We start from the raw sequence: 14,715 nt of genomic DNA, 5'->3' as shown, positions 1-14,715 counted from the left end.
TCTTCAAAGTGCATCAGGACTCTTTGTTATCCTGGGGGAGGGGGTGAAATACCCAGAGCCCAACGTCATAAGCTCACACTCATGTTCTGAGTCATAGCATAAGATCACCAACATATTTTTTCTGTACCAATCCTGTCTCACTTGAAGCTTGTGCAGTTTTTAATACCTAGCCTCCTGAATGGCGGTTGTACAAATTATTCAAGATCCATTAAAAAAATAGTTGTTGGGTGGGAACGGCCCACAGCCCCCACTGGAATTTGCCTCATCGCCGTGTTTGATACCGATTGGCTGTGGAAGAAATGCGTCTTCAAAATCCACGTCTTATCTTCTGAATAAGACGCTCCTCCTTGACTTCAAAGCTCTGAACCGTCGCATAACAAAACTTTAGTTTTCAAGTGAAATCTGACAGCGTCAAGCCTCCAACAACTTAATATGCGACACCTGCAATCCTGTGGAGATTTATCCGGGAGGGATTTGACCTAAATTGTTTCAGCCCATGGCGATGACTTCTCCGTAGGCAAACCTAAGATTGCTGTTTCAAGGGTTAAGAACAGTCTAGAATAGCCATTTGTTGGCCACGGCTCGAGGTGGGCACGAACTGCTGGTTTTTGGCCAAGCCGATGTTCGCCGTTTCCCAGCTCCGCCTCCCGTGGCGTGGCGCCCACTCAGAGGCGGTAGAGTAGGCGGGGCAGAGGAGCTTGGGGGCTGCCTCTGAGTGGGTGCTCACCAGAGGAGGTGGGGCTAGGAAGTGCCAAACAACTGTTTGGCCAAAAAAACGAGCCAGCATGAACCACCGAAGAGCAGTTCGTGCCCATCTCTAGCCACAGCCATAAACACACTATGAAAGAAATATAGGCGGAATCAGGATTGTATAGGTTGCATAACAAACCTTTCCTAAGAGAGGGATCTAGCTGTTGTATTGGACATTTCTTGCTCCCTCACCACCGCACAGCAGGAAGGTAGAGACAGGAAACAGGGGGTAGGGTTCACAATTGTAATGGGGTGTACAGTGGTGCCTTGCTAGACAGTTACCCTGCATGACAGTTTCTTCGCCAGACATTGGCTTTTTGCAATCGCTATAGTGATTCGCAAAACAGTGATTCCTATGGGGGAATTTCGCTGGACCATGTTTGGTCCCTGCTTTGCAAACCGATTTTCGCTAGACAACGATTTTGGCAGCTCCCTCCATGCTCACAAAACTGGTGTTTTTGGGACCTAAGCTTCGCAAGACAGCGATTTAAATAGCTGATCGGCGGCTTTCCTATGGCCGATCTTCGCTAGACAATGACGATTCTTCCACATTGGAACGCATTAAACAAGTTTCGATGCATTCCAATGGGGAAAATGCTTTTCGCTAGACAATGATTTCGCTAAGCGATTTCAGTGGAACGGATTATCATCATCTAGCGAGGCACCACTGTAAAAGGAAATTTCAGCAGGTGGAGCTTGCATGCCACACAACTATTATAGGGTTGACAGCTGACAGGTTTCCTCCTTACCCAGCAGAGACTGCCAGCTGATTCTGGTCTTGTCCATCAAGAAGTCTTCTAAGTCATGGTACTCGTGCTCCACTCCAAATGGCACAATGGGCTCAAGGGCCTGCCCTCACCAGTTCACTCCCTATTCACCTTCTCTTTCTTTTCTGTTTAAACAGGTAAGTACCCTCACAGTGGGATCTGAGGCCAGCTGGGAAATGGTGGATGCCGACTCAAGATTGACAGCGGTGACGGTGGCAATTACAAGGTGGACATGCTCTTGCGCACAGAGTTTAGGAAAGTACATCTTCTGGCACTTCAGGTTATATTCTTATTATTTTTTTTTTTAAAGAGTGTTGTAGTTTTTACAGCCTTGCATGCTGCCCAGAGGAGGTGTGCCTGCGAGGGACCTTTCTTGGCTGGGGTGACTGTCAGTCTGTCCAGAAGTAACCAATTGTTTCCTCTTGCCTCTGAATTCAAAGAAAGCCCTGCCTCTCTGATCAGTGTTCCCCCCCTTCTCTTAAGTCTGTTGAGGTCTGTTGCTGAAAGCAGTCATGTTTGTCAGTGTGCTGTTTGATCTGTTCACAACTGTAAGTAAAATAAAAAAGGGTGTTTATTCTGTTTTAACCTCTGTGTGTGGAAGAGCACTCCCTTCCAGAAATGGAAAGCATTGGACTGTATTTCCCGGAACCCCAAAGCAGCATTTATCCTTCTGTGCAAATGGTCCAATACTCCTGGGATTGATTTGTAAGCACACAGAATAAACGCTGAAAATAAATGCAGAGTTGAAAGAAATGGAATGTGTTTTAAGCTGGATTGGCTGTCGGAGTCAGCATTTGCAATTAAGGGATAAATGGACTGCGTTTGCAGAAAAAAAAATGAAATGGAATACTGAAATTAAAGATCTAATTTAAATACATGGAATTAGCACCCTTCCAGCCTAGGGCTTTGAGGCGCCTATATATCTGTGGTTTTTCTGGTTTGAGGCTATAAAATTGGGAGTTGTGCTGTTCTGATATCACAAAATGCTTATCATTTCCAGGAGGGCACATTTGCATGAGTAATGCACTAACTTCACAGGGTCTGTCTCGTTGTCTGATTTTCTTGCAGTAAAGAAGCCTCAGAAGCCCTGAAGAGAAATGATGTGATCAAAACTGGCTCAGTCCAAAAATAGTTCTTCATGTCACCACTGAATCCTACATTCCCACCCCCATTTGCCTCGATATACACAGACTGTGCATGCATGCAAGCTTACTGTTATTTTCCAGGATATCGTAGAAAATAGGATACAGTAGAGAAGAGATTAAAAAGAGTTGGCAAATGAAACTTGGCTCCCTGTTTTCAAAGTGGCAGGTGGCGTGGTTAATGGGGCAGAAAGATTACACAACTGGAACTGCAGAAGAAGAGAGTCTTTGGTTTCAAAGCGAGCAGTTCTTCCGTAGGTTAAAAACGGTTGGAGTTTATATAACCTCACATGGTGCCTGGGGAAGGTGTAGTGGAGACTTTTCTGGGTTGGGGAGACTGTCAATCTGTCCAGCCGTAATCCGTAGTTCCCTCTTGCCTCTGAATTCAAAGAGAGCTCAATGCTCCCCCCCTCTCAAGTCTGTTGAAGTGTGTTGTTGAAAGCAGCTACGTTTGTTAGTTTGCTGTTTGATCTGTTCACGCCTGTAAGTAAATAAAATGGTTTTTAGTCTTTCTCCTACTAATATCTCAGAGTAAATTATTGAGACTGTAAGTGCCAGTGGACGGCTCTTGGGAATAGGAGGTTATTCTGCTCTGTGAAATCACTGCGCTTCTGCTTTGCAGAAACAAAAAAATCAAAAATCTGCAACAAAACTCTCATGTGAATTATACCAAATAAAGGATTGTAATCTGGTGCCATGGCTGTTGTTGTTGCTGCTGCTGCTCTGTCCTATCCCATTGGCCAGAATCTCTTTGCTGTTCACATAAGAGTTGCATGTCATGGTTAATTATGGCTAATTGGCCAAGTGTTGGACACGCCCAGTCATTTTTTTTGTCATGCACATTTGGCAAATTGTCTTGCTTTTGTTTCCTAATTGGTCAGTTGTGAGATAACATGGTTTTCTTTAGGCGTTTGTTGTCTTAGACACAGAGCAACCCAAGGTCTGCTTCAGGACAACTTTGTAAAAGGAGGAAAAATGTCTGCCCTCAGACCTTCTTGATAGCAGGGTGAGGTGAAGGTGGAGAGGAAATAGTAACCGGACAGGGAGCCATGCAAAATGCAGTTCCACATACTAAATCTTGAGCTAAAGCATTTAGCTAATGACACTGGATATAATTTTGGGACTCCCTGGACTTGTTTTAGGACAGAAACGGCCTTTCCTCAAAACAGACCAACCTCATCCACTTAAAACAAAAAGCACTCTTTTGGCTGGGATGTGAAATTCCATAAGAATGGGGTGCAACATTGGCCCCAACCTTAATTGGGGGGCCAATTTTCTTTAGGGGTGGGTGATCAGACATCTTAGTGAGCCGGTGCCCTACCCCTGACGCAGAAGGCAAGCCTCTATTTGAAGCGCCATCCTCAGACAGGGATGGTTCAAGCGTGGGGTGAAACGAGAAGACGCGTGGTTTGGTGGAGAAAAGGATGGGCTGGGACTTAAGAAACCTGGGTTCAAGGAACCTTACTGGGAGGTGGCAATGATGAAACTAATTACTCCTTTCATTAATTACATGCCACCAAGTCAATTCTGTCTTATTGTGACTCTTTCCAGAGTTTTCTAGGTACATACTCAGGTTTACCATTACTTTCTTCTTCAGTGTGTGTGTTTGTGTGCCCTGGGACTGCGCAGCTGGCCCAAGGCTACCCAGGCTGGCTGTTCTCCCAGGAGGCACAGTGGGGGAATCGAACTCCCAAACAATAGCTCCACATTCTGATTTATGGCAACCCTTTTCAGGGTCTTCCAGATAGAAGTGGTTAACCATTCTTTTATTTTTAACTGTTCTCTGGGACTGTGCAGCTGGCCCAAGGCTACCTGGGCTGGCTATTCTCCCAGGAGGCACAGTGGGGAATCGAACTCCCAACCTCTGGCTCCCCATCTTATCTTGAAAAAAACAAGTACCTAAAGTATTCCACTGTTCCCTGGATTGACAATGGAAGGGTCTGCTTCCACTGCCTCTATAGGTTACTGGACTATACTGTAAACACAGTGAGAGGGTGGACACAAGAACTGAGCATAACAGGAAAAGATTTGAAAAAGAACTGAATAAGAACAGATCCGTCCCTGCTATAATGTTAAGCTCATCCCTCAAAAGTCATCATTATACTTAACATTTTTTGGAACGTACTGCCCTACTTTTCACAGTAACTAAGGAAAGCTTTATTGACGTTATTGGGAAAGTGAAGTAATCATAGTTAACTTATTATTTGTGACAAGTTACCTTCCCAGTTGGGATCAACATTAAAAAAAAAAACAGTTTTGAGAAGGCCAGGCTTTTGTTTTTCACAAGATGGCGGTGCCTCCCCTACCAGCTGTCCAAGACTCCCCGGGGATGGCTGCTTCTCTCACTTTGTCAACCCTGATTGTGTCAGGAACGATGCGTTTCTGGGGTTCAAGCCTGCCCGTCTCCCGATTCCCTCCACCCTCCTTCCCAAGAAATGTTCTGCTCCGTGAGTGTCGCCACCTGAACGGTGGCATTTGAAAAACTGCAATGTGTGTCAGGATGACAGCTTGTTCATCTGTCCACATGTGTGCGGAATAACCAACCGCCGAGCCGCATGGTGGGTGGCGAAGCTTTAATGTGTGGCAAAGTCACCTCCTGAGGTAAGGGGGAGGGAATCACCTCCCTTTGCTGCTGCTGCTTGCAAGGCTTCCCGTGTCCCTGTTACATAACCCACGCGTGCACCTTGAGGCAGGGCTCCCTCTCCAAGACAGGCGGTGCGCTAGGCAAGGACGGGCTGTGTGGAGCTGTCAGAACTGATCCCCTGCAATAGTCATTTGGGGTGGAAATGGGATGTGACTTCCACACCCATTGCCTTCACGTACTATTTGGGTAATAATAATAATAATAATAATAATAATAATAATAATAATAATAATAATAATAATAATAATAATAATAATAATAATAATAATAACAACAACAACAACAACAACAACAACAACAACAACAACAACAACAATAATAATAATAATAATAATAATAATAATAATAATAATAATAATAATAATAATAATAATAATAATAATAATAATAATAATAAATAGGAAACTACAAGACCGTTTCTTATTAAAAGCCTTTTAAAAAATTACATCTCCTACCCAAATTAGTCATGGGGAAAGACATTTCTCCACCTTATTGTGCCTTCCTTCCTTCCTTTTCCTTTTTCTTCTTTCTTTCATTTTTTTCTGTTCCTTTTCCTTCCTTCCTTCCTTCCTTCCTTCCTTCCTCTTAGCCATCATCATCATCATCATCACTTCCGTCCTTCCGTCCTTCCGTCCTTCCTTCCTTCCTTCCTTCCTTCCTTCCTTCCTTCTTTCCTTCCTCTTAGCCATCATCATCATCACTTCCTTCCTTCCTTCCTTCCTTCCTTCCTTCCTTCCTTCCTTCCTTCCTTCCTTCCTTCCTTCCTTCCTTCCTTCCTTCCTCTTTTTCTTCTTTTTCCTTCCTTCCTTCCTTCCTTCCTTCCTTCCTTCCTTCCTTCCTTCCTTCCTTCCTTCCTTCCTTCCTTCCTTCCTTCCTTCCTTCCTTCCTTCCTTCCTTCCTTCCTTCCCATAAGCGGACTCAAGGCAGCTCACAGAATGGAAAAGAACAGAATTTTAAAAAACAGTACATCATACATTTTAAAAACACACACAATTAAACTGTAAAAATGATTATAGTACCTCGAATGATTAAAAACATATAACACGCTAAACACAGTTTTAACTGAGAAATGCCTTCTCTCTGCCATTGCATTGCTGGGTTTCCGTTTCCAACTCTAACACTGTTGACCAGAAATTCTCACACGTTTTTCATGGTAGACAAGCATCCTTCCCTCTCTGGAACAGATACTCTCTTGGTCAACCCATTTTTGGACTCCTCCATGCTTTTTTGCAGCCTAAACTCCCAGCATTCCTAGAAACCAAGTGTTGGTAAAATTATAAAATGTATTCTTAAGCAAACAGTTTGTGCATCTGGAGAAAACAATACAGTAAATTAATTATAAGGACACAGGATGAATTTATTAAGTCATGCCAGATCAATTTTTTTTTGAAAGAATTATTTAGTAGATCATGGGAGCAGCAGGAACATAATATATCTTGGTATGACGAAATCATAGTCTCCCATGATATGCTCATTAACAAGCTGGTAACATATGAGAAGGAAAAATCTACAATTAGGTGAGTTTACAATGGGTGGAACAATTTGTCTCTGAGAAGGTGTAGGCTGATCATTAAGGAATCTTCTGTTTAAAGATGTCAGTTCCACAAACAGGTGGAATATTCTATATATCTCACATATATATGACATTTCTCCTTGTCCTCACTAGAGGACTTCTCCAGTGAAATCACAATACCACTATGGCCAAGGAGTGCTCCTTAATGACTCTGTATCAGGAGAGGATGGTTCGGCACACCACAGGCCTCAGATCCTGCGGTTGAATAGTATCTATTACATGGATCAGGACATCGAGAGGATGTTTATCACGCTTGCAGAGGTCACAGCAGTTCTCCGCCGCGAAAGACAGAATGAATATTCGGAAGTCTAGAACGCCAGACCAAAACAACAAGATAATATTCAACAGAAGTAAAACCTTTTCATTTCTGTGGAAAAAAAATTGAATAGCGCATTATGTAGGATCAGGGAGATCTGATGTACTGTGTTGGCCACAGTACATATTTAAAAGGTCTAAAAGGATCACTAAGCTGATCCCATAAGCTGGACATGAGTCAGCAGGGTGATGCGACTGATTAAAAAGCGAATGTAGTCTCAATCTGCATTAACAGAAGCCTAGTGTGCCCAGGTCAGAAGAAGTAATCGTTCTGCTCTATTTTGCTCTGGCCAAGCTACAATACTGTGTCCAGTCGCAGGTGGCACATTTCAAGAAGGATGCCAGCAAAAACTGGAGGATACCTAGCTAAGAAGGCTAGTAAGGAAGGGGATGACCAAATCCCGTGAAATAGAAAAAAGCAGTAGAGTATACGCTTGGAATGGAAAATATTAATTTGCCAAAGAAAACATACGATTCTACTACAGCAAAACCACAAAGGAAGTATCGTGTTCCTTAGAAGAGTGGTCCTCAACCTTGGGCCTCCAGATGTTCTTGGACTTCAACTCCCAGAAATCCTGGCCAGCAGAGGTGGTGGTGAAGGCTTCTGGGAGTTGTAGTCCAAGAACATCTGGAGGCCCAAGGTTGAGGACCATTGCCTTAGAACATATTTAGGACCGAATTATACATTGCCACTTGTCATTAGAAGCTGGAAATCAGTGTTTCGCATATATGATTCAGACAGGATTGAGTGATCGAAGTTGCTAAGAAAATCGTAGAACAAAGCAAGAGTGAGAGACAGGTGCCTCTGAGAGGTAGGAATGGGATTCCCACCTCTCATCCCAGGTCATTTGCATTGTCCAAGCTGGGCCCTTCATGTGGCCGACGTCCGTGCAGGCAAGATAGACAGCTTCACAAGAGGGATTCTGCTACTTCCCTAAATCGGTACTGTGGGATTTCTTTCTTTCTTTACAATATTGCCTTGACTTAAGCTCAGTTTTGTTGGACAAAATCATCACAAAGAAAACCACACACGCGAAAGAGTCGTCACCTAAGCTCTTTTCCTCGTATCTCTCTCTTGCGGGCTTGTTGCACGACCAGGTGTACCAAGGAAAAGCGGGCGGACCGTGCATGGCCAGCTCCCCGGTTGGGATTATCCGCATGAAGATCCACCTCTGCTGCTTGTTCTCTCCAGAATTCTAGCTATTCTTTAATCTGATGGTGGGGATGGATGGGTTAAGCCAAAGCCTTCACAGACTAGGACTGGCGGAGTCTAAAGAGGCAGGGACCTCTTTAGCATGTGTGTGTGTCAACATGGACCTATTCTGGTAGAGAGGTTCTGGAGGATCACCTGGTCTTGGGCTCATCTCCATTCCTGACCTTCAGCTGGCAATGGATCTTCGTTCACTTTCTCAGATCAGCCATTCCTCATTTGTGAGTCCATCCGAAGTTATCTGGCCTAAAGCCCTATTTTCATTGTTTTATTGCTTTCGTTGTTTTATTGCATAGGAAGCATGGGCCCTCAAGAGAGCCTTGCCTTGCAATAAAGTCAGAGGAAGGCAGAGAATAGATCTGAGGGTAGAAACAGAGCCGGGAAAGGTCCCAAAGAACAGGGGGCAGTAGGGGATGCTGGCAGCGGTAGTGATTTTTCCAAGCTCTGGATAGAAATAGAGGTTCAAAGGTATCGTAGTGCAAGAGAGTCAGAAGGGATTTAACGGTAAGGCCAACGCAAAGAAAATAGTAGAGGATGGGAAGCTACCAAGGGCTTTGTGTCTTCCCATTCTCTGTTTCTAGCAGGGATATTTTTTTCTGAATTGAAAGATGGGAAACTTGTGAAAGAGGAAGGCTACAGCCAGCCTACGAAGCATCTTCTTTCCCACAGAAGTGCTTTTGCTGAGGACGACTCTCCTCCTTGAGCTCCCCTCCATCCATGAATGGATGTCACAGACAGGAGAGGACAGCCCTTGACAGCTGCCTCCTGGCATCCCATCACACAACGCAGACACACAAGAGGGGAAACGGAGGGTCAACAGAAAGCCATGAAACGAGGAATGGCTGAGAAATTCGGTTCAGGCTGGTGTGTGTGTGTGTGTTTAATTGTCCAACTCCAACAACAGAAAGCAGACCAACGTGCAACCGAGAGTAGCAACTGCTGGTTGAGGTAGATGGGGTGGAAAGTATATACAGGTGGAGCCAAAGACAGCGGGCAAAAGTGGGTGCTCGCTCATACTCACACAGAGGCAGGCAACCATGTACACACTCACAATCTCTCTCGCATACAGTCCTTGAGGCACCTGTGCTGTCAGACAGTCTCTCATCTCACACCACTAAGGAATATTTAAAAAAATACACTTTCCCCCTGCCCCTGAGTTAAACATATTATTATTATTCATGGCACAGTGGTTAAGCTGCAGTACCTCACTGAAAACTCTGTTCACAACCTTGGTTCAATCCCAGGTAGCCGGCTCAAGGTTGGTTAATTGAATACCTATATATATAAGCAAATTCCCAGTTCTTACTGTGTACTGCAAGCAGCATAATCTATTACTCGCTGCTCTTCCCCTCTGTGCATAATTCTAAAGTTGGTTATTTCATGTACTAACCCAAATTCCTCTTTTTCCCTCCTCCTCTCCTACACTGCATGAGACCCTCAGAGTTCATGGAGAACGGAGGTGTGATTTTTGGGGTGACTTTCTGCCTCGGGTGTGGAAGGCAGGAATAAGCCAATGGGGTGTGTGAGTTGTGTGGCCCTGGGAGGGGCAATGCACCAGATGAAGCAGCCCCCATTCATCCCCTGTACGTATGAAACATCAATTAGAGACCCACTTATTCCTCTCCTGTCCTTCAGAAATGGCTTAAAGACATTTTCCTGCATGCCATGGAGAAAGGATCTAGCATTTTATTTATTTATTTATTTATTTATTTATTTATTTATTTATTTATTTATTTATTTATTTATTTATTTATTTATTTATTTTCCCTGCTGATTCTCTGTGTTCATATTGCATTTATTTATTGATTTAAAATATTTTTTACCCCATCTTTCTCCTTTAAAAGGACCCAAGGAGGGTTTACAGCATTAGAAGACAATACGTACTTAAAGCTAACAAAAGTAAATCAAATACTGAAAAGGACGAAATAAATACTACCTTAAAAAAAATAAGGTCAACAAAAGCCGCACCAAAAACACCATCAAAGCAGCAAGGCACAACAATCCTTTTAAGAATTCTCTCAGGCAGCCAGTCAATCAAGGAAAGCCTTCCTGAAGAGAAAGGTCTTCTCCTGCTTGCAAAAGGACAGCAAAGACGGGGCCAGGCTGGCCTCCAGTGGGAGGGAGTTCCAGAGTCTGGGAGCAGCCAGTGGGGAGGCCCTCTTCTGTGTCCCCACCAAACACACCTCTGAAGGTGGTGGGCCTGAGAGAAAGGCCTCTCCTGACGATCTTAACATTTATATTCTGTTACCCAGAAGCCTTTTCCTTATGCCCATCACTGTTCAGTCCCATCACTGTAAATCTCAGCAGCGAATGTCTGCCGGTCAAGTCATCTTAGGCCTTGTTGTCTGACTCAGGCTGTGATCACACTGCCAATTTGAATCGATTTCTGCTTAGACTTTTTTTTAAAAAAAAAATCAGGTTCAAGTCATGTGGTATTTAAACTGGTGGCTGCGTTCCCATGCACTGAATGGAAATCAATTTATTTCTGTTGATTTAAACTGGTTTTGGAAAAAAAATTGCCAGTGTCTCTACCAGCCAAAATACACATAAATACAAATTAAAATGACAGCAGCATTCAGACCCACAAAACTGCATTGATTTGAATCGATTTCAGGAGAGAGGTGTTTTAAAAAGCCTCTGCCGGCCAGCTGGAAAAAAAACCCCTCACTTTGCAGCCCATATAAATCAATCTCATCCTTTCGTTGTGTGAACGATAAAATCTAAATTGATTTAAATGTAGTTCTTACTGTCAGTGTAACCGCAGCCTCTGCAGGAGACAGGAACAGCCTATGAGGAGTTCTTAACTTCCACCAGTTTGCTGCTGAAAGAACTGTACTGACGTAAGTTTTCAGTTGGATTCTGGTCATTATTTTAGCAATTTGTGTTGTGTGTATTTTTATGTAGCCACCCTGAGCTCCTGTAAGGAAGGGCCGAGGGTAAGCCAAATAAAAGTTAAGAAGCCAGTGCTGGGTTCTTTTTCAGCCACATCTCAGGTCACGCCACTGCAGTCTGATGAAAAGAAAATGTCCTAGCCGGTGGTAGTTTGCTGTTGAACATTAGGGTTGCACAGACAGCTATCAGTCAGCATCAGAATTCCAGCCACCAAGAATGAATTTGAAGGGACTTTCACTCATATACAGTTGTGCCTCGCTAGACAGTTACCCCGCATGACAGTTTTTTTGCTAGACATTGACTTTTTGCGATCGCTATAGCAATTCGCAAGACAGTGATTCCTATGGGGGAATTTCGCTGGACAATGCTTGGTCCCTGCTTCGCAAACCGATTTTCGCTAGACAACGATTTTGACAGCTCCCTCCGCGCTCCCAAAACAGGTGTTTTTGGGACCTAAGCTTCGCAAGACAGCGATTTAAACAGCTGATCGGCGGTTCACAAAGCGGCTTTCCTATGGCCGATTTTTGCTAGACAACGACGATTCTTCCCCATTGGAACGCATTAAACAGGTTTCAATGCATTCCAATAGGGAAATGCTTTTTGCTAGACAATGATTTCACTAAACAGCGATTTCAGTGGAACAGATTATCATCGTCTAGCAAGGCATCACAGTAAACAGCTGTCATTTGTTCTAGCAGCAGCTTCTGTTTAAGCAAGTCCCAGAACGGTCCCTACAGGAATCGTATCACAGAGTGGATGCAGTGTGTAATATCCATGCCGCCTTGTGACACACTGGACTTGTCTCTATGCTTTGACACAATAAAATTCCAGATCCGAGAGCAGATCAGCACACCGTTCCCCCCTGGACACCCATGCTCCCTGGGAGACGCCAGGTAGATGGCAGCCGCGCCAGCTGTTCTTCTTCCCGAGCCTTGCAGATGTTTCCCTGTTGCTAGAGGATGCCACGCCGTGTACTGTGGGACCGTCCTGGAACGGCCCAAGCCGGTTTGCTGCTTGCTGTGCTGTACGTTGTCGGTGCGAAGGGAGGGAGGACAGAACATGTCTGCAGGGAGCCTCTTTCTGTTCAGCAAAGATGGGAGGGAGTTGCATAAGCTCCTTGACTGCTTGTTCCAGGAGGAAAGGGAGGAGGAAAGGGTGGAGACAGTGGCCTTCTTCCCGGCTGCCTTTTTCATCTTTGAAGGACTGTGAACAGAGCTGTGCCGTGGCTCGCCTGTTGTACATCCAAGCAGAAGTGGATTCCTTCTTTGTTGCTGCCAAGCGGCTCTCCTGTAGCTTGCAAAGCTTGATTTTCCATTTGTTTTAAACGGCAACCCCCCCCCCCCAGAATCCCCCAACAGGAAAACGCCACGGATTGCATCAACCATGCAGGTTGGAAATCTCTCGAGATCTATAGTCCCGAGGACTCCTACATTTTTCAAGTGGGGGCCCTGCTTGATCCCTGACGTTTTAAAAGGAAGAAGGATCCAGATGACGTTTTCTAGTTCTGCCTTTACTCCCAACGGTGTCTCCTTTGGTTTGGCATTAAAAATGTTCTCGAGGTGAGAAAAGTAGGATAACGACGTCGTGTTTTCCACCGGCACTGTTAGAAGCTGTCTGAAAGCACCTTTTCCTGCTCAAACATCCACCTGGGGCAAAAACTGAATGCGCCCATAAATTTCCCAAAAGTGCAGATCATTTCACAAACAGCGGTACTCCGACTTTGGGTGACCCTATGAATTTGAGACCTCCAAAAGGCCCAGTCATTCATCCATCCCGCTCAGATCTTAGGAACTCAATGCTGTGGTTTCCTTTATTGAGTCAATCCATCTCAGATCCAGACTCCCTCCTTTCCTGCTCCCTTTTGCCTTTCCCGTATGATTTGTCTTTTCAATTTCATCCTGTTTCCTCATGATAGGCCCAAAGTACAATAGCTTCAGTTTAGAAGCTGCTGTTTCAAAAGACAGAGTAACAAAAGGCTGTGGCTTGGAGTAGGCATTTTATGGGCAGGCGGTTTCTGTGCTGAACTCGTGTCTGGACCTGATAATGGACTGGATGAGGGTTAATAAATTGAAACTCAATCCAGACAAGACGGAAATGCTGTTAGTGGGTGCTTCACCGGACAGGTTGGAGGGCCATTTCCCTGCCCTGAATGGGGTTACAGGGTCCACAGCCTGGGGGTGCTCCTGGACCCCAGTCTAACTTTGGAAGCCCAGGTGGACTCGGTGGCCAGAGGCGCCTTCCTTCAGCTGCGGAAATTATACCAGCTGCGGCCCTACCTGGACGAGCGGAGTCTCATGACAGTTACACACGCACTGGTAACATCTTGCATAGATTACTGCAATGCACTCTACGTGGGGCTGCCTTTGAAGACGGTCCAGTGACTGCAACTGGTCCAGAATCGAGCTGCGCGGCTGGTGAGTGGTGGGGCTGCTAGAGAACATATCAAGCCGATTCTGTTTAAATTACATTGGCTACCAGTTGCTGCCCGGGCACAATTCAAAGTGCTTGCTTTGACATATAAAGCCCTAAACGGCTTGGGCCCTGGATACCTGAAGGACCGCCTCCTTCCATATGAGCTTACCTGGCAGTTAAGATTTAACCACGGGGCCCTTTAGAAAGAGACATCCCTCAAGGAGATAAGAGGGATGGCTTGTAGAGAAAGGGCCTTTTCGGCAGCTGCCCCCAGACTATGGAATGCCCTCCCGACTGAGATTCGTCTGGCGCCGACGCTGATGACATTTCGGCGCCAGGTCAAAACCTTCCTGTTCCAAAAGGCTTTTAACTGAAATAATATCAGCTGTAGGTCTGATGGCAATTTTTAGAACATATATTTTAATTGCATTTTTATTATTTTGCCCTTTTATTTTGCCTTTTTATTGTATTTTAAATGCTGTAAGCCGCCCAGAGACCTTCGGGTATTGTGGGCGGCATATAAGTTAAATAAATAAATAAATAAATAAATAAATAAATAAAACTCAAAAGGAATAGGTGGCTGGATTCTACCTGGGACCACCTGTTTCTAGTGCCTGGAGCACAGTGCCACGGATCTTCCCTAAGAGAGATGGTCTCTGTAGTACCCTGAGCGTGGTGGCGATGGCAGCTGGGTCATTCATTTATTCATCTTTTATCTGGCTACCAAGGCCACTCTGGGTAGCTCTTCGGGGGGGGGGTCATGTAGATATTAGACAGCAATGGAAAGATGACTCCACAGTTGTAGTGTTGGAGAAATAACATTCCCAAACTGGGTGTGCAAGCAAGAGCTGGCAGGTATGATCGGCTTGACCGCGACATGTCGCATTCCCCCCCTGCGCCTGTAAAACAGGGACTGGCATGATACTTTTTGCACATCTAGGAGCTGTGCCAAACATGTGTTGGGGGGCACACGGGCACAATCCGGCAACTCTAAGCAGCCGCAAAGAACG

The sequence above is a fragment of the Pogona vitticeps genome, chromosome 9 (genome assembly GCF_051106095.1).
Source record: "Pogona vitticeps strain Pit_001003342236 chromosome 9, PviZW2.1, whole genome shotgun sequence".
NCBI classification, from domain to species: Eukaryota; Metazoa; Chordata; class Lepidosauria; order Squamata; family Agamidae; genus Pogona; species Pogona vitticeps.
Note: the sequence above shows the minus strand (reverse complement) of the source record.